The sequence below is a fragment of the Calidris pugnax genome, unplaced genomic scaffold, assembly GCF_001431845.1.
Source record: "Calidris pugnax isolate Ruff unplaced genomic scaffold, ASM143184v1 scaffold8, whole genome shotgun sequence".
Taxonomy (NCBI): domain Eukaryota; kingdom Metazoa; phylum Chordata; class Aves; order Charadriiformes; family Scolopacidae; genus Calidris; species Calidris pugnax.
Genome location: NW_015090830.1, coordinates 25,785,685 through 25,812,436, shown reverse-complemented (window position 1 = coordinate 25,812,436; position 26,752 = coordinate 25,785,685). Strand labels below are relative to the sequence as shown.

Sequence of the window (26,752 nt, the reverse complement as noted above, 5' to 3'; positions counted from 1 at the left end):
TTCAGTCTATTTAGTCGATGTTTAACTTTAGATGTACATATACTCACATACATTACACAGTCACATTTGAGGGTGTTTGCAGTTTTTTGTGACAACATGAGCAGCTGTAAACAAGAAACTGTCTGTAAACAAGAAACTGTATTACAAAAACATTACACAGTCACATTTGAGGGTGTTTGCACTTTATTGTAACAACATGAGCAGCTGTAAAGAAGAAACTGTATTATGAAAGAAGTGCTGTCTTATGAAATTAAAGGGATAGATGCTTCATACTGTTGTAACATATAATAACATACACTTTGTACTATACATATTTTACACCATTACAACCTATAGAACCAATTGGGCAAGGCATATCAATATCTCTAGCTAATAAGTATTCTTATATTTACAGGTATTCCTTGATAGATACATAACTTTAAAGAAATTTATTCCCAAGTAATACAATATGAACGGAACAGAATGTAGAGAAGCCCATTCAAACCAGATTGTCTGCTTATGCTAACTAATCAAGCCAAATCTATCAAAATATGTACACATTTCATTGAATGGTTGTTTGGCCTTTGCTTCTGAAAGGTTAGCAAGGGATTTGATACTCCTCTAAGAGTATGCTAATTTGCTCTGACAGGTTGGAACTGCTGAAACCATCATTAAAAGCAAATCATACTCATGAGCTACCCTGCTGAGCTTCAAAAGGTTATATTCTCTTCGAGTTGGCATTCAACCTTCGGAGAGAGATGAAAACAGGAGAAAATAAAGGTGAAGATCCCACAGTGTCTCTATTTTTGTGAGTAGCAGAAGACATGGAAAGAAACTACATGTGAATATTTCTCTATTGATATTTAAGAATTTTTCCTAAAAGTAGCTTATCCCAGCGTAAGTTAAAATAGACTTCACAACTGCTCTCTGTTCTCACTAATGCCACACCTGCTTTATCAAGAAGAAAAACTCTGTATATGAACATGGCCGAAAAGATTTTACACTACTTATCCACTGCTTTTACACTGGCAATCCCAAAAGCTAGAAGAAAGCTGTAAGAAAGTCACTTATATCTCATCTTTCATAAACGCACATCTGATTTGTTTACTGGGTATACAGAGAAGGAAAGTCAAAGCTGCCCTTTCTTTCATAAACGCACATCTGATTTGTTTACTTGGATATACACAGAAGGAAAGTCAAAGCTGCCCTTCTCTTTATCAAACTAAATGCAAAACATTTACATCTGCCCAGTACTCTACTGGAAAGAGGTAAATGAGATATCTTTTTCAGAGAAAGAGAAATCAAGGGAGAGCTTGCAAGCAAGGAGGGAGGGGAAATAGAAAATACAGAAGTTTGGTTTCCATTTCTTTTTCTGATGTCCTAACAGAGAGAGAAAAGAACCCAAGATGATGAAGGTGCTCCACAGAGCAATTTCACCAGGCACAGAGGTGACACCAGTCACACTCCTGTTGACTTCAGAAAGATGGAGTATGTGGCATTTTTCTTCAGTCCTCTGCTAAATAGACAGATTTGGTGGAATTATTGGGGATTTATTATCTTTCTACAAGCCTCACTAAGCTATTCCTGTTTGAGGGTAGTAGCAAATCATTTTTCTTCCTTATCTTGTGCTACTTTCCACAGAGGATTCTGCCAATCTGTATTGTGAAAGAGAAATGAAGCACAGGGAAAACAAATAGTAATAAAAAAGGTAAGAAGTACTTCAAAACATCCTAAAGTAATAATTTTGAGGAGATTTGCCACTGTAAGGGAAAGCAAGGACATTTTGTTACAAAATATCCTTGTGAAAAACAATTTATTTAAATATGTAATCGTTCAGAGTTCTACAACTCAAACTTTAAAACTGGATTTAAAAATCCAGGCTGTACTATCCTTGGATGGAATAACTCCTATAAAAAAAATGAAAAGTAACTTGCAAGCTTCCTAGATCTACAATTTAAACTGGTTTTCCATTGGCCCTTGTCTTGGTACATTTTTACTACCTGAAACATTGCTGTCTAATGCCCAGATTTTTCATTGTGAAAACTCTAAAGAAACCAAAATAACAAAGAAACCACACACCAGCTTAGTGCATCTAAACACAGACGATGGTTTCAGGTAGAAACTTTAAGGATTGCTGTGTCAAATCAAATTTTATTAGTCCAAAAAGGCTTTTTCCAGCAGAGGAAGTTGTCATACACGTGGAAAATAAGAATCATGGAATGCAATCCAGGGTCAGGGAGACTTAAAAGGTGGCTAGAGATAAGTCAACAGTGAATCTGGTGGAAATGTGGGAAGTACAGAGGGTAGGGATTTTTCAAAGAGTACAGAATACACAGGAAGCCTCAAGTGTTTGAAGTATTACAGTTTGGGATGGGATGGCAGGAACACCACGCCTGCATAGCTTTGTTAGAAGAGTTAAGGTTTTCAAAGAACAAATCAAGTTGATAGACATTCAGATGTCTCTCAAACTGAATTTTTATAGTATTTTAAAAATCTGCTTTGTGCGGACAGTTCTGACAGACTAGCAGTCCTGCTATTGCCATGTCTTCTTTTCTTTCATTCTGCACAAAGATGACATTATTCTTTTGAAGTCTGGAATGCCATTTAATATTAGAATTACTAAAGTAGTTTTACATGGACATGCCCCATTCCTGTATAAGGGCATTTAAAATGCATGTATAAATCAGAAATACAGCAAATTTTGAAAATCATTGCAGATGAAAACAATTAATGTGGGATGGTCCTTACAAACCACTTTTAATTAGAAGGGCTCCCAAAATACAGATTGACTAACTAACTACTGAATATCTTAAATTGCAAACTGTGCTGAAAAACACAAAGACTACCATCTTCATTTTCCAGAATTGTCAAGAGAAATGGAAAGGAAAATATGTTTTCATTGAGGCAGCAAGATTTAAGCTCTTCGCTCGAACAAATGAATAGGTAAGAAAAGCACATTAATGTTTAGGCAGCAGGTATCTACCTGGACACATCACTAACTTTAAATAAATAAAAAAGCTTAAAGAACAGAGAAAACTTTCAATCTGGTTCAGACCAAGACAGATGCTGATGTACAATTTCTGCTTATAACATCAGATTTTATATGATTAATACAAATGGAACATAACACTTCAGAAGAAAATGCCAGCTAAAACAAATTTTCACTGGTAAGATACAGTGAGGGGATGTTTACTGCTGAAACACTACCATAGCAGCTATCTTTAAAATACTTAAAAACTTTTGTAACACAGCAAGAATGATTAACGTCGAAAAAGAAAAATGATTCATCCCTTGAAGATGACAAATCGTTCCATTTAGCAAGAGAATGAAAAGTCTGACAATTCTTTTAAACACAAGATTATAAAAGCCAGAAAAAGTCCTCAGCTGACAAAGCTATTTTATTTCTCATTTAGGAGGAATACAGCATACACTCACGCAGACAAAATAGAGACCAAAGAGCAATGAGATTTTAAGTCTCATTCTCCAATTATAAGCTGTAAAGTACCTAGAGCTTTGTTAAAAAGAAAGCCAAAACCTTCTGTCTTATTAACAAACCAGGTCAGCTGGAAAACGTTCTTACTCCAAAAGTTGAGTTAACACATTCAAAATGAATCAAGACTCTGAGAAAACCTCCAAAAAGAAACTGTCTGAGCGACCTCAATTTGTCAGAAAGATAATTTATAGGTAATGTTTTGGGATGGCAATATGGATGTGACAGAAACCTATCACGATGCTGTAAGTTTTTTGGAAGAAGCAGTTACTCATGCAGTAATGTAAACCACATATTGAAAAAAAAAAAGGAAGCTGTAAATAAACTTTAATTCTTGTTTTTAAAACTAGCAAGTATTTTAAAAGTTTTAACAGAACTGAGAAACTAACTATCTTAGACAGTAACAGGACAACACATGTAACCTCCTAAATGATCTCTCTTAAAAGCAGTGGAGTGTTCTGAATAAATTCTTAACTGGAATTACAGAAAATTCTACGAAAAGAATAGGTTTAATGGGCAGCTGTTCATTTTGTGCTCCAGTTTTGCATGGAAGACAATTTCCACCTCCACCCCAGTCTTTCCCAAAGGATCAATTATACTTTTGCTCCAACTGATTGTGTAAGTTAAAGGAAAAACAGGAAAAAAAACCCCAAGTATTTACAAGGAATTTCTTATATTTGTTTCTACTGCCACAAAAATGACTGCTCATTGTTAGCAATGGAAACAATCCATCCGGTATTGACAGTAATCACAGCTAAAAACCAACTGCATTTCGGTGTAAACCCCATGTTTCTGAAGCAGGTATTTGACATTGTGCTGAATGCATTGCATCTTTGGAAGAACTTGCAGACACTAATATAATTTGCCATCTGAATGTGTCAAAAGGTTTCGGTATGTACCTTATATTCCCCCCTTGGCAAATAATTTCATTTTAGAGTTATTTTTATGAATTTAAGATGACCAGGTACACCAGTAATTGCAGATATCCCCATGTAAAACATGGTATTAGCTCAACACACTCTCTATAAATTAAAACGCTGCCATGGTTGGGGCCAGGGACCATGATGCCCTCTTAGTAGTTATTGAACATAAAAGGTAGCAGACCACCGGCTCTATTCAATTAGTGGGTAAATTGATACTCTGCAAACAAATCCCAGACTGAAAAAAGGCAAATAGACGTTTCACACATCAATTAAAATGGCTTTATCTGCACTGCATTTCTTTTAGTGTTCTTTCCATTAGCTGAGTAAGTCTCTCAGTGTTTCTGGCCATGATGATTTACCTAACAAACATGACGAAGACCAAATTCTTTTAACACATCTCTCAAACTCTATGCATACAATTACTTGAAATGTAATAGGCTGGTAGTCTTGAAAAAATAAATCATGATATTTATACCATACCTTTTTTGAATTTACTTAAGTATGTTGCTGACATCCTGAAATCCTGAGTGTGCTCAAGACTGTTCCTAAGAACCAAAACAATTCAGTGTTTGGGGCTGGTTTTGCTTGACATTTTTTCTTTTTACCAAAACATGCTTTGGGACTGACCTACACACTTGCATGACTTATATGAAGGTTTTTTTTTTTATTTGTTATTAAAAAAGAAAAGTAAAAAGCTAGTGTTTTGGTCTTACAAGTTACTTCTAAACTACAGGACATTGCTGTAAACAACTTAAGGAATATTATGAAATCTTAGAAAAAAGCTTTTGTAAGATTTATTTCACATATAATTCATTTAGAGATTAACTTTCATTCCTTGGATCACTAAATTTAAATTAAAACATGTTCTGCTGAAACAGCTCGTAAAACCAAAGCTGGTCAGAAACAGGCTATGCATTTTTTTTTTTACAAAAAGGCCTGGTAAAGACTATAAGTATCCATACCTGTTGAACAAAAAAGGTAGCACAGGGGGATGCTTTACAGGTTACAGCCCGCTGCAAACACGCACCAATACAGCTCCCACCTTCTAAACCTTTATAGCCCTATGTTAAAAAGTCATGAACAGTTAATAGTACTGCTCACCCTTGTTTTAAAATAGGCCAGTACCATGATAATCTTGGTTCACAAAGCCATCCTTTCTTTAAAGTATATTTTACTGATATGCAGCAAGAAGCAGCTTTGGGTTTTTTTTGCATTTTTGCAAGTCTCTCCTAAGAACTCTTAGCCTGGCTATTAACTGAGGAACAGTTTTGCCAGAAGCAGCCATACCTTTATTCATATTCCTAGGGATTTAGCAAGAGACATGCACAGCCTGGTGATCAAGATTTTTTTTTTTTTTTTAGTAACGTAAATTAATCTAATTTGTTAATGAAAGGATGCTTAGAAAAGATGTTTAAATACTATCACAAAATACCACTGGCACATTAAGTTAGAAACCCTAATATACTATCAAAAATGACACATGGCAATTTGAGAGGGCACAGTGCCTGGGCTCCGAGTGATTTTTTTCTGACACATTTCACTGCCAAGGCGAGTCATCTGTAGCAAGATGCTAATGAAGTGCTGAGGGCACCACGGTATCAGTATGTTAGTATCAAGGGATCGTACAATTTTTGAGCTCCTAATCTAGTTTTGTATTATTTATGTTATGAAAAAAAAGAATAGAAAATTGGGTATAAATCACTTCGCATAAAAATATTTATTAAAAAATATTTAGTCTACTCAGATTGCTTTCCCTCATTTCTTTAGAACAAGTTTTCTTTGGACATAAACTTCATTTTACAACAATTTTTTGGTCATCAAAATATGTTAAAGTGCCTTCTTGACAGCTTCCATAGATGCTAAACACATGTATTATGGTGTTTACCTTCACGAGCATTTTGTAGAGATAGGATATTGATTGCCCAAACCTAAAAAGCAGTAGGATTCCTACATAACAAAGACTAGGATGACGTGTAATCTACTGCTAAAACTCACTCCCACTCTGGCCCAGTTAATATTACATTTCTGGACACACGGAGGCAGCTTTGAACAGGTATGGGCAGGCTTCCTCCATCAATCCAGCTTGTCGTCTGCCCAATTGGTTTTTAAAAAGAGAACAGGACAGTTCTATCTATATGCTCACTATTTTATTTGGCAAAACCTGCCGAAGTGGTGAAAGAGGTTTAAAATAATCATTATTTTTTCTTTTCATATGAAAAGCAATACAGGTTTTTGCAGCCTGCCCTTCTTAAGAGAAAATTAAAATAATCATTATTTTTTCTTTTCATATGCAAAGCAATACAGGTTTTTGTAGCCTGCCCTTCTTAAGAGAAAACCTCAGCTTTTTCTGGTTCTTAAGAGAAAATCTCAGCTTTTCCGAAAAAAAAAAAAAAAAGAGAAAAAAAATGTACCAGGATACTTATTCACATATTCTCTTTTAAGTCATCCTCAAAGGCTGCAGCCAACCTGGAAGTACACATTGTCCTTGAAAACTTCTGAGAAGCATTTAAGGCTTACCCATTTGGTTATTCCATTAAAAAAAAAATTGAAAACTTCTGAGAAGCATTTAAGGCTTAACCATTTGATTATTCCATTAAAAAAACCCCATAAAAATCCAAGAGTGGGAACGAAAAAAAAAAAAAAAAAGAGAAAAAAAATGTACCAGGATACTTATTCACATATTCTCTTTTAAGTCATCCCCAAAGGCTGCAGCCAACCTGCAAGTACACATTGTCCTTGAAAACTTCTGAGAAGCATTTAAGGCTTACCCATTTGGTTATTCCATTAAAAAAAAAACCATAAAAATCCAAGAGTGGGAAGGAGCTTGATTTCTAATCATTTAAACCTGAATTACAGATTATTTAGTTTACATTTAAGGCTCTAACGTGCCTCAGCTCAGAGACAAACACCAAACTTCTGAAATGCTAACCATTATTGAACAGTGTCAGGATTGGAAAACATTGCTTTTGTAGAGTAACTCTACAAAAAAAAATTTTTCTAGAGCTATGGACCTTACTCCAATAGATAAGAGAACCCAAAGAATCCTCAACCTGAAGAGAAAATACATACAAGCATAAGCAAAGAGTTTCAGGTATACACAAAATGTAGACCAAATCTCCATATTTTTTGCATCTCAACTGTTTCAGAGCTTTCACACAATGATTCCTTATTATTGGATGTTTTAACAACTCTTATTAGCCCAGTGCTAGGTTCTGAATATCTCTGAATTTCCCCTCTGGAAAGCAATGCCTAGATTTGAGTAGAAACGTTGTAAACATTCTTGTGATCTGTAGGACAAATACTTGAAACTGCTAAAAGAAACACGAGGTCAAGCCTTTCCTCGGTAATTAGGATGCCTCAACTGCTGACTTAGGGATTCTAAAACATTAACATTATTAGCATAATGAAAATTGCCTTCTTCAATTACATCAGTAACACTTCATGATGTTGGAAAGAGAAAAAAAGCCCATTCCTAACTACCAACTTCTGAATTGTAAAATAAAGTTGCACAGACTAAAAGTTACTAATTGTAAAACCCACAATGATTTTTTTAATTCAAAGTATCTAAGGACAAAATGTCTCAAGGGAGATAACAAAACGACTGCTCCAAAGCCTTCCCGAGCCAGTGACATCGCTGCAGCCTGGAAGCTATGGCTTTATCTGATTAAAAAGCCATCCATACCTCTAATCTTCCTTTCCTTTATTCTGTTTTCAAAAGAAAACCTCTGCCAAGAGTTCGTTAAATCGTAACAGGCCTGTAAATCTACATGGCGATTTTTTACAAACGGTGAAGTCTGAGAATAAAATGAAAGTTACCTCAATACCTATGGCCAGAATACAGCTCTTCACCTATTCAGCAGGACAGACTTGAGGGCAATCAAGAACGAGAACAGGTCCAGGTCTGCCTGGACCCCACGATAGCTTACGACCAGGATGAAGAGGAAGGACAGCTTCAGCCTACCCGAGGCAGGCTTTATTTCTTCTGTTGCACCATTTCTAAAACAAATGATACCCTGACACAAACAAGAGCCCCCTGGCTACTAAATGCAATGATTCTTCAATTTTAGACTGCTGAAAACATCCACGCCAAAATTCCAGAGAAGGCTCCAACAACGTGAGCTAAAGGCCAAGGAGTAAGAGGAAGATCTACAGCTACCCTTCAAAAATAAGAATGTGTTTTTAGTCTGTTAGAGAACATTATTTACAAAAGGTTCTGGCTTTAGGTAAGACAAAAAGCCAGTAGTAGGAAGAGATTGGCCCTGGGGTTCTTTGCAGCCTTCTGTTCCCACCAGGGAATGCTCCCTCCTCAGCAGCAAACAGCCCCTCAGTTGAGTAATGTTGTTCCATTCTGCTACACCAGGGAGCTTAGTTTTACTACACCATTTTCATGGTTTGCCTAGTATTACTTTATGTGGTTATTCTGGGTCGAGTAAGACCCTTTCCTCCTCTCCAGGCTTAGTTGGGTGGTCACAGAAAGCACTCTAGGAGTGATGGGCTGAAACCTCACGGACTAGACTATTTAGGTATACCCTCCAGCGCTTGTATAGCTCAGCTCCAAGACCTTAAATAGGAGGAAAAAAAACATTTGGGGCCTAGATTTATGCACTTCTTGGTGCCTCTTTCCAGTATTTCCAAGTCCATTATTAAGTTTGGCTGAAGTGAGCTAACAATATGAATTTCTTGTAACTTCCACAGCTATAAGCAGCTATGGGCTGCAGCATGGGGCCATTTCTTACCAGACAGAGAAGAATTCACTTAGTTTGATATCAGGAAAATGTTTTCCAAGTACGTTAGCTTATCTAACAATTTTTAGCTTGTCTTTGATCTTAACTTTTTCCTCCGTATATGAAGACTTTCCATTTTGCTTTTTTTTGCCTTAATGAATTGAATAGCTTTTTATGTATATTCTTACCACCTGACCGTTTAGGAACAGCTATCTGAGCAGCAAGACATTACCACTCATGTCTTCAAAAAAGCTGGCACATTTTTTTAACACGCTTTAAGAGGCAATATTATGACATAATACATGCAATAATTAAACTTTCCTACAATACACAAAGTTTGTATTAAGAGATTTGGGCTGAATTTAAGTCACTTTGAAACAAACTATTTTATGCTACAAAGATGTCACTGGAAGGATAAACTGTCTGAAGTAGGTTAAGTCGTCCCTCAGAACACCAAATTTAAGGGAGAATGCGTGATATAACTCAGTCCCATTTCTTCTGAGTAACCTCAGAAGAACCTGCCTTTCACGTTCTGTTTATTCTATTGTCTTTCTTTGGCATTAGAGCATTTTTTCCTTTCAAATTTCTGACTTGCTTTCTAGAGTCACATAATGCATTTATGCATGTGCTTCAACATCCCTTTGTCTCAAGCACTTCAAATGCAGATTTTACTGTTCTTTACCACAATTACCACTGGCTCATGTGAGCAGGTGGTGAATCAGTATAACCAGAAATGTAACAAAAACTAGTCTTGCTCATAATTAAAAAAAAAAACACCTATTTTTTCCCTCTATTTAAGTCTCCATACACTGAAAGCTCTCTTTGTACTATCCTGTTTTTGATAAAGGCATGCTTCAGGTTAGAATATCAAGTCTGGCAGCGCTATTATATCTACTTTGATAGATTAGAAAAAAAAAATAATTGCTGTAAACAACTTAAGGAATATTATGAAATCTTAGAAAAAAGCTTTTGTAAGATTTATTTCACATATAATTCATTTAGAGATTAACTTTCATTCCTTGGATCACTAAATTTAAATTAAAACGTGTTCTGCTGAAACAGCTCGTAAAACCAAAGCTGGTCAGAAACAGGCTATGCATTTTTTTTTTTACAAAAAGGCCTGGTAAAGACTATAAGTATCCATACCTGTTGAACAAAAAAGGTAGCACAGGGGGATGCTTTACAGGTTACAGCCCGCTGCAAACACGCACCAATACAGCTCCCACCTTCTAAACCTTTATAGCCCTATGTTAAAAAGTCATGAACAGTTAATAGTACTGCTCACCCTTGTTTTAAAATAGGCCAGTACCATGATAATCTTGGTTCACAAAGCCATCCTTTCTTTAAAGTATATTTTACTGATATGCAGCAAGAAGCAGCTTTGGGTTTTTTTTGCATTTTTGCAAGTCTCTCCTAAGAACTCTTAGCCTGGCTATTAACTGAGGAACAGTTTTGCCAGAAGTAGCCATACCTTTCTTCCTATTCCTAGGGATTTAGCAAGAGACATGCACAGCCTGGTGATCAAAACTTTTTTTTTTTTAGTAACGTAAATTAATCTAATTTGTTAATGAAAGGATGCTTACAAAAAGTGTTTAAATACTATCACAAAATACCACTGGCACATTAAGTTAGAAACCCTAATATACTATCAAAAATGACACATGGCAATTTGAGAGGGCACAGTGCCTGGGCTCCGAGTGATTTTTTTCTGACACATTTCACTGCCAAGGCGAGTCATCTGTAGCAAGATGCTAATGAAGTGCTGAGGGCACCACGGTATCAGTATGTTAGTATCAAGGGATCGTACAATTTTTGAGCTCCTAATCTAGTTTTGTATTATTTATGTTATGAAAAAAAAGAATAGAAAATTGGGTATAAATCACTTCGCATAAAAAAAAATATTTATTAAAAAATATTTAGTCTACTCAGATTGCTTTCCCTCATTTCTTTAGAACAAGTTTTCTTTGGACATAAACTTCATTTTACAACAATTTTTTGGTCATCAAAATATGTTAAAGTGCCTTCTTGACAGCTTCCATAGATGCTAAACACATGTATTATGGTGTTTACCTTCACGAGCATTTTGTAGAGATAGGATATTGATTGCCCAAACCTAAAAAGCAGTAGGATTCCTACATAACAAAGACTAGGATGACGTGTAATCTACTGCTAAAACTCACTCCCACTCTGGCCCAGTTAATATTACATTTCTGGACACACGGAGGCAGCTTTGAACAGGTATGGGCAGGCTTCCTCCATCAATCCAGCTTGTCATCTGCCCAATTGGTTTTTAAAAAGAGAACAGGACAGTTCTATCTATATGCTCACTATTTTATTTGGCAAAACCTGCCGAAGTGGTGAAAGAGGTTTAAAATAATCATTATTTTTTCTTTTCATATGCAAAGCAATACAGGTTTTTGTAGCCTGCCCTTCTTAAGAGAAAACCTCAGCTTTTTCTGGAAAAAAAAGAAAAAGAAAGAAAAAGAAAAAAAAAAGTTCCAGGATACTTATTCACATATTCTCTTTTAAGTCATCCTCAAAGGCTGCAGCCAACCTGGAAGTACACATTGTCCTTGAAAACTTCTGAGAAGCATTTAAGGCTTAACCATTTGATTATTCCATTAAAAAAACCCCATAAAAATCCAAGAGTGGGAAGGAGCTTGACTTCTAATCACTTAAACCTGAATTACGGATTATTTAGTTTACATTTAAGGCTCTAACGTGCCTCAGCTCAGAGACAAACACCAAACTTCTGAAATGCTAACCATTATTGAACAGTGTCAGGATTGGAAAACATTGCTTTTGTAGAGTAACTCTACAAAAAAAAATTTTTCTAGAGCTATGGACCTTACTCCAATAGATAAGAAAACCCAAATAATCCTCAACCTGAAGAGAAAATATATACAAGCATAAGCAAAGAGTTTCAGGTATACACAAAATGTAGACCAAATCTCCATATTTTTTGCATCTCAACTGTTTCAGAGCTTTCACACAATGATTCCTTATTATTGGATGTTTTAACAACTCTTATTAGCCCAGTGCTAGGTTTTACCATCCCAAGGCTAACTGTAACATATTTTTCACTTAGAGAGATGGAATAAATATTCATTGCTATGTATTTCAGAAAAAAAAAACCAAAACTTTTTCTCCATTTCAAAGGCTGAACTCCTGAACTTCTTGTTCAGCATCGTATAAAGCTTTTCAGAAGTCACAGCCTACTAAAATACTAAGGTGAGAATAAAAGGCAGGCACAAATCTGCTTTCATTTATCTGCAAGTGCAGCTTTTCTACAGGAAAGCAACTGTGTAGAGCAATTGGGATAGAGTAGGGCTTACTAGCTCAAGAACACTGCTATATAAACACAGATATGCTGTGTTCAGCATAGATTTATTCACGCATACTATGAACAAGCTAGTAAACACACCCCGACCCAAGCTAGCTATAAGCAGAGTCATCCTGGATCTGCCACGACTTACTAATTTTAACCTGTTTAGCATTAGCGTTGCCAGACATCAGCTGGCTTCATGAAGCACTGCTTGATTGTCAATGAACCTCCCCTCTTGAGTAAGCCTGATTAGCTCGGTCTCATTATCACAAGAGCCAAGAGACATTTGTCAATGTGCTCAAGCTGACAAAGCCACCCCAAGCAACGAGCATCGGGGAAAACAATTCCTGAATTTGCTTTACTGGAAATGTAAAGATGACAGCCAAGACAGGTCAGTTTTGAAATAGTTTCTCCTTGAACTGGGCAATGGGACTGCAGAAAGACTCCGTACAAACAAGCATGCAACTTTTAAGTGAACTAGTGAAGAAATATGAGCACTCAATGGGCAGAGTTAGGCACAGAATAAGGAAAAAAAAGAAAAAAACCCACAATCCAAACCACAGTGACCGATAAGCCCAGCAACTGAAGAGTGGCCAGCTTCTACAACCAGCTCAATATGAAGGCGATGAATATTACGCAGGTTCTGATATGATCTCTGCGTTGTGGTATGCCAGCTATATCCAGTCCTCAATACCTCTGTGATGAAGCAAGGTTGATGCCGGAGCACTAAAATATCTGAGATAGACAGCTGTCTGTGTTCATCTCCGAGAAAGAGCTATTTTCATATTTGCCATGAGAAGTGGCAAAGAATCTTGTCTACAGCTGATGCCTGGCAAAGAGAAATTGCAAACTCATACACAAAACCCATAACAATATAGAGTAACACTGACATTCTCTCAAAACCTAAAATTAATACCACTACTGTAGACATGAAAAAGTTATAGCAGCACAGCCATTCAGGTAATTATTCATTTTGTGACTGCATTGCAGCAGGGATTTTTTTTTTTTTTTACATCAGTAGGGGGCTCTAGCTCTGCAGCTTTTCATAATCTCAGTTGTACATGGAATGGAAATATCCTTGGCGATGCTGACACAGGAGCTGGAACACTCACAGCTGCAGGACTAACACAGAGAAGCAGAGCTTCTGAATAAGCAGAGCAATATTCAGAGCTCTCTGATGCTGGTGCCTGACAAGAACAAAGACTACCAAGGCAAAGGAAAGATGCTTTATCTCAAAGATGTCTTAGAAGCAAACAGTTGCAATCAACCATAGGTTCAATTTAAAAAATAAGTCACCTTATGATCAATGATCATTAACAGCTGATTGAAAGGTAATGGTACAAACCTAGCCTTTATGTCACTAAAATGGACTTGCATTTTTATAATCCCAGAATTGCAAACAAATCTGTAAATAATTGCATTATGCAAGTGTCTGTAAAGATTCTCCATAGCACCTAACATATATTATGCTATATTACACAGTTACATTTATTCTTATGTTGAAATAGAAGTATCAGGGCACGTTGACAAAACAAAGAAAAAGTTACGAAGAAACAGGTCAGACAGACCAGGACTTGAGCAGACACCTTTAAATATCACTCACAGGAAATAACACCTCAAATTTAAATGTAAAAACATGTCAGACTTGTGATGAGGCTCAATCAGGCCCTATATGCAGAATTACGTTAGGGATCAGCTTGCAAATTGTCTAATGTGGCTCAGACAACTCATTCTTAACTGTGGCCAATTAGTATTGACAGCCTAAGCTACATTTGATTTAGAATTTGGAGGCAGACACATTTGTTAAAATGAGGTGACTCAACTCTATTTATAGAGGTTTTACCCCATTTTCAGTGAGCAAGCAAACAGCTGGAAAAGGCTTACAGCTTCTCTTTACTCTGGCCAAGCAGGGAAGGATGCAGACGCGTAACGTACTGTCAGCATTGGTAGGAAAACCAAACAGAATCTATGGAAAAGTCTTCCTCCCTATAGAATAACCAGCCTTCACTTTTTTAAAAATACCTTGTGCATATATATTCTAAAGGTGGAAGCTTTATAGATCTACTTTCAATATCATATAGAATAACATTAGAATAACGCATTTTCTATATAGCCAGATATACTTTAAAAGCCAAAGTAGTTGTTCCTATCTGCAGAAACAAACACACAGAGCTTAGATTTAATGTATCTATGCATCATTTTTACCCTATGCTTAGCAAAATGATAGCAACATGTAAAAAGCAGCTACTTTTCTCAATAACTTATGAGAAAATCCTCTAAAACCCCAGAATTACTTAAAACGAAACAATTTTGGGAACAAGTCTCCATACACTGAAAGCTCTCTTTGTACTATCCTGTTTTTGATAAAGGCATGCTTCAGGTTAGAATATCAAGTCTGGCAGCGCTATTATATCTACTTTGATAGATTAGAAAAAAAAAATTTGCTGTAAACAACTTAAGGAATATTATGAAATCTTAGAAAAAAGCTTTTGTAAGATTTATTTCACATATAATTCATTTAGAGATTAACTTTCATTCCTTGGATCACTAAATTTAAATTAAAACGTGTTCTGCTGAAACAGCTCGTAAAACCAAAGCTGGTCAGAAACAGGCTATGCATTTTTTTTTTTACAAAAAGGCCTGGTAAAGACTATAAGTATCCATACCTGTTGAACAAAAAAGGTAGCACAGGGGGATGCTTTACAGGTTACAGCCCGCTGCAAACACGCACCAATACAGCTCCCACCTTCTAAACCTTTATAGCCCTATGTTAAAAAGTCATGAACAGTTAATAGTACTGCTCACCCTTGTTTTAAAATAGGCCAGTACCATGATAATCTTGGTTCACAAAGCCATCCTTTCTTTAAAGTATATTTTACTGATATGCAGCAAGAAGCAGCTTTGGGTTTTTTTTGCATTTTTGCAAGTCTCTCCTAAGAACTCTTAGCCTGGCTATTAACTGAGGAACAGTTTTGCCAGAAGTAGCCATACCTTTCTTCCTATTCCTAGGGATTTAGCAAGAGACATGCACAGCCTGGTGATCAAAACTTTTTTTTTTTTAGTAACGTAAATTAATCTAATTTGTTAATGAAAGGATGCTTACAAAAAGTGTTTAAATACTATCACAAAATACCACTGGCACATTAAGTTAGAAACCCTAATATACTATCAAAAATGACACATGGCAATTTGAGAGGGCACAGTGCCTGGGCTCCGAGTGATTTTTTTCTGACACATTTCACTGCCAAGGCGAGTCATCTGTAGCAAGATGCTAATGAAGTGCTGAGGGCACCACGGTATCAGTATGTTAGTATCAAGGGATCGTACAATTTTTGAGCTCCTAATCTAGTTTTGTATTATTTATGTTATGAAAAAAAAGAATAGAAAATTGGGTATAAATCACTTCGCATAAAAAAAAATATTTATTAAAAAATATTTAGTCTACTCAGATTGCTTTCCCTCATTTCTTTAGAACAAGTTTTCTTTGGACATAAACTTCATTTTACAACAATTTTTTGGTCATCAAAATATGTTAAAGTGCCTTCTTGACAGCTTCCATAGATGCTAAACACATGTATTATGGTGTTTACCTTCACGAGCATTTTGTAGAGATAGGATATTGATTGCCCAAACCTAAAAAGCAGTAGGATTCCTACATAACAAAGACTAGGATGACGTGTAATCTACTGCTAAAACTCACTCCCACTCTGGCCCAGTTAATATTACATTTCTGGACACACGGAGGCAGCTTTGAACAGGTATGGGCAGGCTTCCTCCATCAATCCAGCTTGTCATCTGCCCAATTGGTTTTTAAAAAGAGAACAGGACAGTTCTATCTATATGCTCACTATTTTATTTGGCAAAACCTGCCGAAGTGGTGAAAGAGGTTTAAAATAATCATTATTTTTTCTTTTCATATGCAAAGCAATACAGGTTTTTGTAGCCTGCCCTTCTTAAGAGAAAACCTCAGCTTTTTCTGGAAAAAAAAGAAAAAGAAAGAAAAAGAAAAAAAAAAGTTCCAGGATACTTATTCACATATTCTCTTTTAAGTCATCCTCAAAGGCTGCAGCCAACCTGGAAGTACACATTGTCCTTGAAAACTTCTGAGAAGCATTTAAGGCTTAACCATTTGATTATTCCATTAAAAAAACCCCATAAAAATCCAAGAGTGGGAAGGAGCTTGACTTCTAATCACTTAAACCTGAATTACGGATTATTTAGTTTACATTTAAGGCTCTAACGTGCCTCAGCTCAGAGACAAACACCAAACTTCTGAAATGCTAACCATTATTGAACAGTGTCAGGATTGGAAAACATTGCTTTTGTAGAGTAACTCTACAAAAAAAAATTTTTCTAGAGCTATGGACCTTACTCCAATAGATAAGAAAACCCAAATAATCCTCAACCTGAAGAGAAAATATATACAAGCATAAGCAAAGAGTTTCAGGTATACACAAAATGTAGACCAAATCTCCATATTTTTTGCATCTCAACTGTTTCAGAGCTTTCACACAATGATTCCTTATTATTGGATGTTTTAACAACTCTTATTAGCCCAGTGCTAGGTTTTACCATCCCAAGGCTAACTGTAACATATTTTTCACTTAGAGAGATGGAATAAATATTCATTGCTATGTATTTCAGAAAAAAAAAACCAAAACTTTTTCTCCATTTCAAAGGCTGAACTCCTGAACTTCTTGTTCAGCATCGTATAAAGCTTTTCAGAAGTCACAGCCTACTAAAATACTAAGGTGAGAATAAAAGGCAGGCACAAATCTGCTTTCATTTATCTGCAAGTGCAGCTTTTCTACAGGAAAGCAACTGTGTAGAGCAATTGGGATAGAGTAGGGCTTACTAGCTCAAGAACACTGCTATATAAACACAGATATGCTGTGTTCAGCATAGATTTATTCACGCATACTATGAACAAGCTAGTAAACACACCCCGACCCAAGCTAGCTATAAGCAGAGTCATCCTGGATCTGCCACGACTTACTAATTTTAACCTGTTTAGCATTAGCGTTGCCAGACATCAGCTGGCTTCATGAAGCACTGCTTGATTGTCAATGAACCTCCCCTCTTGAGTAAGCCTGATTAGCTCGGTCTCATTATCACAAGAGCCAAGAGACATTTGTCAATGTGCTCAAGCTGACAAAGCCACCCCAAGCAACGAGCATCGGGGAAAACAATTCCTGAATTTGCTTTACTGGAAATGTAAAGATGACAGCCAAGACAGGTCAGTTTTGAAATAGTTTCTCCTTGAACTGGGCAATGGGACTGCAGAAAGACTCCGTACAAACAAGCATGCAACTTTTAAGTGAACTAGTGAAGAAATATGAGCACTCAATGGGCAGAGTTAGGCACAGAATAAGGAAAAAAAAGAAAAAAAACCACAATCCAAACCACAGTGACCGATAAGCCCAGCAACTGAAGAGTGGCCAGCTTCTACAACCAGCTCAATATGAAGGCGATGAATATTACGCAGGTTCTGATATGATCTCTGCGTTGTGGTATGCCAGCTGTATCCAGTCCTCAATACCTCTGTGATGAAGCAAGGTTGATGCCGGAGCACTAAAATATCTGAGATAGACAGCTGTCTGTGTTCATCTCCGAGAAAGAGCTATTTTCATATTTGCCATGAGAAGTGGCAAAGAATCTTGTCTACAGCTGATGCCTGGCAAAGAGAAATTGCAAACTCATACACAAAACCCATAACAATATAGAGTAACACTGACATTCTCTCAAAACCTAAAATTAATACCACTACTGTAGACATGAAAAAGTTATAGCAGCACAGCCATTCAGGTAATTATTCATTTTGTGACTGCATTGCAGCAGGGATTTTTTTTTTTTTTTACATCAGTAGGGGGCTCTAGCTCTGCAGCTTTTCATAATCTCAGTTGTACATGGAATGGAAATATCCTTGGCGATGCTGACACAGGAGCTGGAACACTCACAGCTGCAGGACTAACACAGAGAAGCAGAGCTTCTGAATAAGCAGAGCAATATTCAGAGCTCTCTGATGCTGGTGCCTGACAAGAACAAAGACTACCAAGGCAAAGGAAAGATGCTTTATCTCAAAGATGTCTTAGAAGCAAACAGTTGCAATCAACCATAGGTTCAATTTAAAAAATAAGTCACCTTATGATCAATGATCATTAACAGCTGATTGAAAGGTAATGGTACAAACCTAGCCTTTATGTCACTAAAATGGACTTGCATTTTTATAATCCCAGAATTGCAAACAAATCTGTAAATAATTGCATTATGCAAGTGTCTGTAAAGATTCTCCATAGCACCTAACATATATTATGCTATATTACACAGTTACATTTATTCTTATGTTGAAATAGAAGTATCAGGGCACGTTGACAAAACAAAGAAAAAGTTACGAAGAAACAGGTCAGACAGACCAGGACTTGAGCAGACACCTTTAAATATCACTCACAGGAAATAACACCTCAAATTTAAATGTAAAAACATGTCAGACTTGTGATGAGGCTCAATCAGGCCCTATATGCAGAATTACGTTAGGGATCAGCTTGCAAATTGTCTAATGTGGCTCAGACAACTCATTCTTAACTGTGGCCAATTAGTATTGACAGCCTAAGCTACATTTGATTTAGAATTTGGAGGCAGACACATTTGTTAAAATGAGGTGACTCAACTCTATTTATAGAGGTTTTACCCCATTTTCAGTGAGCAAGCAAACAGCTGGAAAAGGCTTACAGCTTCTCTTTACTCTGGCCAAGCAGGGAAGGATGCAGACGCGTAACGTACTGTCAGCATTGGTAGGAAAACCAAACAGAATCTATGGAAAAGTCTTCCTCCCTATAGAATAACCAGCCTTCACTTTTTTAAAAATACCTTGTGCATATATATTCTAAAGGTGGAAGCTTTATAGATCTACTTTCAATATCATATAGAATAACATTAGAATAACGCATTTTCTATATAGCCAGATATACTTTAAAAGCCAAAGTAGTTGTTCCTATCTGCAGAAACAAACACACAGAGCTTAGATTTAATGTATCTATGCATCATTTTTACCCTATGCTTAGCAAAATGATAGCAACATGTAAAAAGCAGCTACTTTTCTCAATAACTTATGAGAAAATCCTCTAAAACCCCAGAATTACTTAAAACGAAACAATTTTGGGAACACCTTTGGAAGAGTGGCAGAGGATCTGAATAAAGCTTTGATTTCATCAGGAAACCACAAAGACTATGTAAGATGGTAGAAGCATCCTTGTTGACAAGTAAATCAAATCTATCTTTGACTGACTGTCAACAAGGAAATCCAGACAAAACTCGGGCAATCTCATTACTATAAATTTGATCAGATTCCTCAAAAAGAGGCCAGATCTGAATTAAGCACGACTGCTTCTTTGGTTGATGTCCATTTGGTGCAGCCCTTTAATAATATCAATTCTAGCACAATCATTTGTACTTATCTCATGATTAAATTACCTGTTAAAATATATGGGCATAATACAAGTCCATCAGTCTCAATCACATATTTTTCTTTTATTTTCTCCTAACAATAGCCTGACCAGCCAAGAGTTTGAATCACATATTTTTCTTTTATTTTCTCCTAACTCCAGCCAAGAATTTGGCTGATTGTGTTCATTCTGCACAAGATTCTATATAATAATATCACCTTTTAATTAACAACTTGTCATGAGTGCCATCAAACTAATCCTTCTGTATATAGGTAGCTTCCATTTTTATCTACAAAATGCAGATATTTATACAGCATGTCATCTGAATGCCAAAAGGTTCCAATGTGTTTCCCATATCCCCTCATGGTGAATAAATTCATAAAAATAAATCCAAAATGAAAATAAGATGTCCAACTACACCACAAAGTGTGGTTAAATAATGTTATCGAACAACCTGTGTAGAAAAACAGAAGCTGTCCAAAATTGATTGCCTACTAGAGATAGTATCAAATTAGATAAAAATCCTTTTACTACTTTGATAATCAGTTGTCTCCTGTTAAAACATGATATTACGTTAAAAAAACCCAAACTTTACAAACACTCAAAAAAGCTGCTAGGGCAAGCTTGGACTATGATGGCCATCTTAATAAACAAAAACTAGCACACCAGTCGTATCTACACTGCATTTCTTTTAATTAGCTGAATGACAGTCAGAATGTCAATGTTTCTTGTCAGGATGATTTACCTACAGCTTAATCATGACCAATACTGCTTTGTGGGTTTTTAACATGTTTATATCTTCTGTGATTAAAAATAAATAGACATACATTGCTACTTTTTAGTATTGTTTCCATTTTCCAGTGGCAAATGAATTCTTCAAAGCAAAACATATAAAGAAAGGCAGAAATAAATGACTGACATGCAGCTTTATTTAACTGCTTTTCTTTCCTTTCTCCATCCCACTGTGCTGATCCCTTTTAATTCTACGCTACTGATTCCCATTGCCAAACTATTAAAAATAGGACTGGGCAACCTTACTCAGTTTTCTCTACTAATCAGATGAGATATGGGTGAAATAATTGCTTTAACATTATAATAGTTTAATGTTCAATTACTTCTGTGTTATTTAATCATATTGGACACAGGTGAATGTCGAAGTCTTTAACAGGGGAAAAGAGTAAAAATACTTACTTTCTTTTATAACAGCTTTAGAGTATGTTCATTACAAAACAAAGTAACCTGTCCTGGTGCATTGGCCAGTCATAGAATGATAGAATTGTCTAGGTTGGAAGGGACCTTTAAGATCATCCAGCCCAACCATCACCCTAACTCCGATGAAAAACCATCACTAAACCATGTCTCTAAGCACTGTGTCAACCCATCTTTTAAATCCCTCCAGGGGTGGTGCCAGTCATCACACCACAGCAGGTACTCCATGAAGATAAACCAGCACCCTGATTCCTGACACCACAGCCCCACCGTTTCTCTCCTGAAAACCAATCTCAAGAGTGAAAGCAAGCAAACGACACATTTAGTCTTGCTGGGTTAAGCCGTTGGGTAATAAGTGCTCCAGAACTGGAGTTTCTCCAGCTTTCGCACTGCCCATTCTTCTGTTCAGGAGAAGCCAGCTAGAGGTGACACGGGACCCAGCGTGTGAAGGAAGGTGACAGGAGGGCTGTAGGTGAGGAGGACATGGACACCACTGGGAAGCACCGTGGCCCACAATGGACCTAGGCCAGCCAGCCCAAGTGTCTTTGGGTCCGCTTATCTCACAAGATGTTTTGGCAAATTGTTTTTACACAGGATCCTACTGTCTCATGAGTTTTCAATGAGGAGTAGCACATTTAGCTTTTCTACTTCTCCATATGTATACTTTCACCAATAGTTACCTCAAAGAATTTGTTTTGAAAGCTCAAGTACAAGCAGTCTAATAACTGTAAAGCAGACCTCCTACCTTCCAATGGCCAAGGTGCCTGGGTGACAATCACTGACAACAGCAAGGGTACACACAGGCTCATTCTTTTTACTTCAAAAAAAGGCCACAATTTATAAGAAGAGGTTGCTAACTAAATTTAGCATCTCTACAATTTATGACATGTTACACATTAAGGTGTCAGGTAAGAAATTTTGTATGAGAAATGTAGCTGTGGAAATTCAAACAGCAGTTAATGTGAAGTGCAGAGTCCAAGTGGGCCCCAGGCAACTATTGTTTCGCACTAGAGACCACATCCTCCACATTAAATTAGTATTTTTAAACTAATCAAGAGGCTAACCACTTACTGAGATAATAACTTTTACTGAACTGAAGGACAAAAACCACTGCCTCTTAATTCACTGCATGGTATAGCCACTAATTCAAAATACAAAGCAGAAATTAATATATCTGCTTAGATGAAAGGAAAACGCACAGTGACAAAATGGCCTTATGTAAGAGCAGAATGTTGTCATTTTGGTCTTTATACATGGAACAGAAATTCCAACTTAGTTAAAAGGAAAAGAACGTGCAGAATATGTACCAAATCAACGGAAACGCACAGTGACAAAATGGCCTTATGTAAGAGCAGAACGTTGTCATTTCAGTCTTTATACATGGAACAGAAATTCCAACTTAGTTAAAAGAACGAGCAGAATATGTACCAAATCAACGGAGCCATTTTTACGTGAAAGTAGTTCATTAGGCAATTCCTGCTCAAGAAAAGAATCTGTGCACACTGTAGTTCATTAGGCAATTCCTGCTCAAGAAAAAAAATCTGTACACACTTAAATGCACTGATGCACAGAACATACCTTTGCGATGTGCTCACTGTGCAGCTGCTAAGGATGCATCCAGCCAAATGGCAGGAATCTTTGCGTCTCCGCTAACTGAAGCGAGAGACGGGAAAGCTGGAGGTCTGACTGGTATCAGATTCACTCCCTCTCTTCCCCTCTCCCAAGTCCCAAACGAAGAGGAATTTAAACCAGCACTGTATTTTACCTTTAGATGGCAGAGATGATGACACTTGACAAGATACAGATGCTGCTCTCAAACAGCCTGACAAAAACACGGTAATAAACACAAAAGCATAAGGATCATACAACTAATAGACTACGTGTGCACAGCTCTCCCGGGACATTAGTAATCCCAGGCCATCTTGGACGAGAAGGCACTGCAGAACATAATTAGAAATCTTCCTGCTTTACTGAACTTAAATCTTAGGGAAATCTTACTGCCTTACTGGAAGTTCCTTTTTGAACTTCCCATCAGTGAAGCCCATAGGGAGTTTCTGCCTAAGACGGGTCCTGCAAGCACTGACAGCAACAGACAAGTAGCTAAAGTTGGTTGACTTCTACTCTTACTTCCCAGTCTACCATGGACATGGTAGCAGCCTGTATATAATCAAGAGAGAATGGGATCTTGAGCCCAGTACCAGGCTTATAATTCAGGTGGGGGGAAGGATAAAGAGAGAGACAAGAGTAATTTATTTTTCCTCTGTCACTGCCATAATATAAGGGAGCACCTTCTTAGACTCTTTCTACACGTTTCTTCAATTTATACAGACTGGTGAATTTGAAAGCACCTAAAAATAAAGGAACTCTACTGCCAGCCACAGCTCTTAAAGCATCAGACAAGAGAATAATTTATAGCCAAAAGGAAGAGAGGAATGAAAAGTCTTGAATTTGCTTACTTATCTTCTGGATAAGTGATTTATCATACACAAGAACGTCAACCTAATTATGAAAGGGACACCGATTATAAAAGGGAAAATCTTTAAAATTGTATAAAACTGATTCAATTAAACATTTTAAAAGAAGCTAGGACAACGCATAGAGCTAAAAAAAAAAATATCACCTTTTGGGTCTGCAACAGACACCCAAGGAAAGATTAAATTTTACAGAAAATCAAAGTCAAGGTCCATCAGGAAGCAATTAGCACGTAAAAACACAGCTAATTTATAGCACGTAGGATACAACAGTGTTAAGATTAGATCAACTTGACTAGGTAACTGTACGTGATACTAGCCCAGTTGCATAGGATTCTCTCCAAATATCATTCAGGAACACAAATTGAGAAGAAAACCATCCTTAATGAAAAGGAATTAACAATAGCTTAACAATTTCTAAACCAGCAAGACTGACAGAGTTTATTAAATATTGATCATAGGTAATTTTTACTGGTCTTCTTTAAATATATAAGTAATGGCATTAATGCAGAAAGGAATCAATATGCCAGGAGTTCACAGGAGCGTTTCTCAATGAATTCTGAGGAAATATCCTCACAAGATGATCCATGAGTAACCTCTGGGAAGGAGAACTGCACATACTGAGATAATCAGTTATGAATGGAAAAGACACGTGTATGTCTCCACATGATTTGTATGCCATTACCTTCCTTTGTGCAACTTGCTTTAGCCAATAAATCTTACTTCTGGAAATGAAGAGAGTCATTTGAAGCCTGGATTCCACTTTCTGGTTTTTGTCAGTAAACTACAGCAGATCTGCACAACATTGGAGTGACTGGTAGGTCAGCCACCTCCACCTAGCCCAGGGGAAGGATGGTGGAAGGACACAATCACACCAAAAGCATTCAAACAACAGTCCCATACCTCCAGGGTAAGCAGGGGGGCGTAAGTGAACCCCTGCTGTGATGGGGGACAGGAGGACCTGCAGAGAACCCAGCTCTCTCTTCCCCTATAGGACAGGCTTCTGCAACACTTACTTTCCAACAGTCAATGGACACAAAACCAAATACCTCCCCTGTAAGTGAGATTACTGGTTTTGAGAAAACAAAAGTCATCCTGGAACAAGTATTATGAACAAGAGATATTTCTAGTTCCATATTACTGGCTGCATTTAATTGTTTGGAAACCTCCTCTTTACAGATGGTTTTCAACCCTTGCCTTTTGGTGAAACCAGCAACATACCAGGAAGGCTACAGCATAGTTAGCTACAATCTGATAAACAATGCTTTTATGGAATAATCTTTTGCAGGTTATGTATCAGATAACAAGTTATTTAGAAACAAAAAATTATCCAGGCCTTTAAAAATGACTATAAACAAAGTCATTTACCTGGCAGCATTTAATTTTGCTTCCCTTTACCATTCCATAGCAGAGACACACAGCAACATTGGGTGTAAAGCACCTGTGTCTCGCTAGCACAGAAAAAAAAAGGGGAAAATGTTCTCTCAAGTGTAAGGCAGCAGCATCAGCAGGCTGTATGTTTCCCACATAGGGATCCATTCCTTATGCACTTTGATTTGATAATTGCCCTTTCAACAGCAATCCTATTACATCAAATACTATTGCTCTTGCACTTTTCCTAAAGTTCAAACAGTCCCTCATATCAGAGGGAAAAGAAGTTACCATTGGATCTCATCTCCCAGATCTTTGGCACTGAAAAAGATACAAAAGGCTAAGTAACCTTAAACTATAAGCCAATAGCAGGGATGTTATTAATTTTCTTGGACTTCTTTAGTATCCATAGCTATCCACAACTATGGCTAAAAATAATATGAGAAGATTAAAATCCATGTAAGATCAAATTTTAGTCGATATGCCTATCTGTGGCAGTTCTACCCCATGGAATATTGGAACAGATATTGCTTTCTTACTAGGAAAAGCAACAAACAGATGTTTAAATAGGTTAAGGATGGAAAGGGATTTAATTTGGGAATAAATCATAATTTAATTATCCTTGTTGGCCGCCATCTTGATTCTTCTAACAAAATTCTCTGATGTATAAACTACATGCAAATTCCGTATTGCTTGGGGCTGTGTGTGGCCTTTTCAGAGATTTTTTGCAAAGAAAAAGCAAGATTTCCTTTCAATGTTAAGTGCAAACGAGTTAGTTATTGCTTGTTTTGTCCATAGAAGCAGTATATATAAATGCTTGCATTTCCAATTTCATTGAAAAAAACCACCCCAGTGCCTAAAGCTGAAAGACTCCTCTTGATCTAGTAAAAATCCTTATCTGAATTTGCCAGGGAATTGAGCAGAAATACCGAGGGTGCAGTTTTAAAGCTAGAGGGCTGCAGTTCTGCCTTTGCTGCTCAATCCCAGCTCTTCTATCTTCTTCCTGCTCCCAGCACTCATGCAATGGCAACTGTGAGCTATTGCAGGCAGCTGGTAATCATGAAGATCACCTTGGAAAATGATCTTTTCCAACCAAACCAGCTCCCTGAACTGGCTTGCCATGTGGTCCCATGATTATCAGTGGTGTCTCAGGGGCAGGAACACAGCAGCTGAGCCTTGGGCTGGCTTACACTGCAGCAAACTCACACTGTAACTCGCCTTCACTTTTCTTGGACCACGTTCTCCTAACCCCAACAGTCTCAGCACCAGCGCTTGTAGTTGTGGAGCAAGACACCACCATTGTGACTGAAACAGACTCCATCACCAAGGTGGTTTGCAATCAGATGGAGATCTTGTGGCTGTCGTAGCCACTACAATGGATATAAATCAAGCCAAGGCATTTTTGTGGCAGAAAGCAGAAATCTCTCACTTCTTGGTGATGTCACTGCAAAAGGTTCTTACCCTTTAACATTTTTTGAGAAAGAATGAGATGTGGGCAAACACCTTTCTGTGGACGTTAAACTAATCAGAGTGCCACCAGAGGGAACTGAGCACCAACAGGCAGTGCTTATCAAGCTTATTTTCACTTTATTTGGTAACGATCCTAACCGCAGAATCTCCTATGTACACTCCACTACACTTTACATTTTATGGACTACGTTGCCACATGTCCTCCCCGTTTCATAAATGTACTCCCACATGCCATGAAATCCTGTTTTATTACTTATATTATATTTTTTGTACATGAATACATTATCTTTACCGCGGTGAAGCTAGCAGTCCCAAGGCTAGTCCACAAAGGTTAGTCTCCCTTGGCTG

At 37.1% G+C, this 26,752-nt stretch overlaps 1 protein-coding gene across 1 annotated transcript in view; it reads right to left on the bottom strand.

The window, feature by feature from the left end:
* Positions 1-26,752, bottom strand: part of CTDP1 (CTD phosphatase subunit 1) — a 118,712-nt gene that overhangs the window by 39,687 nt on the left and 52,273 nt on the right. The gene's annotated exons all lie outside the window — the stretch shown is intronic.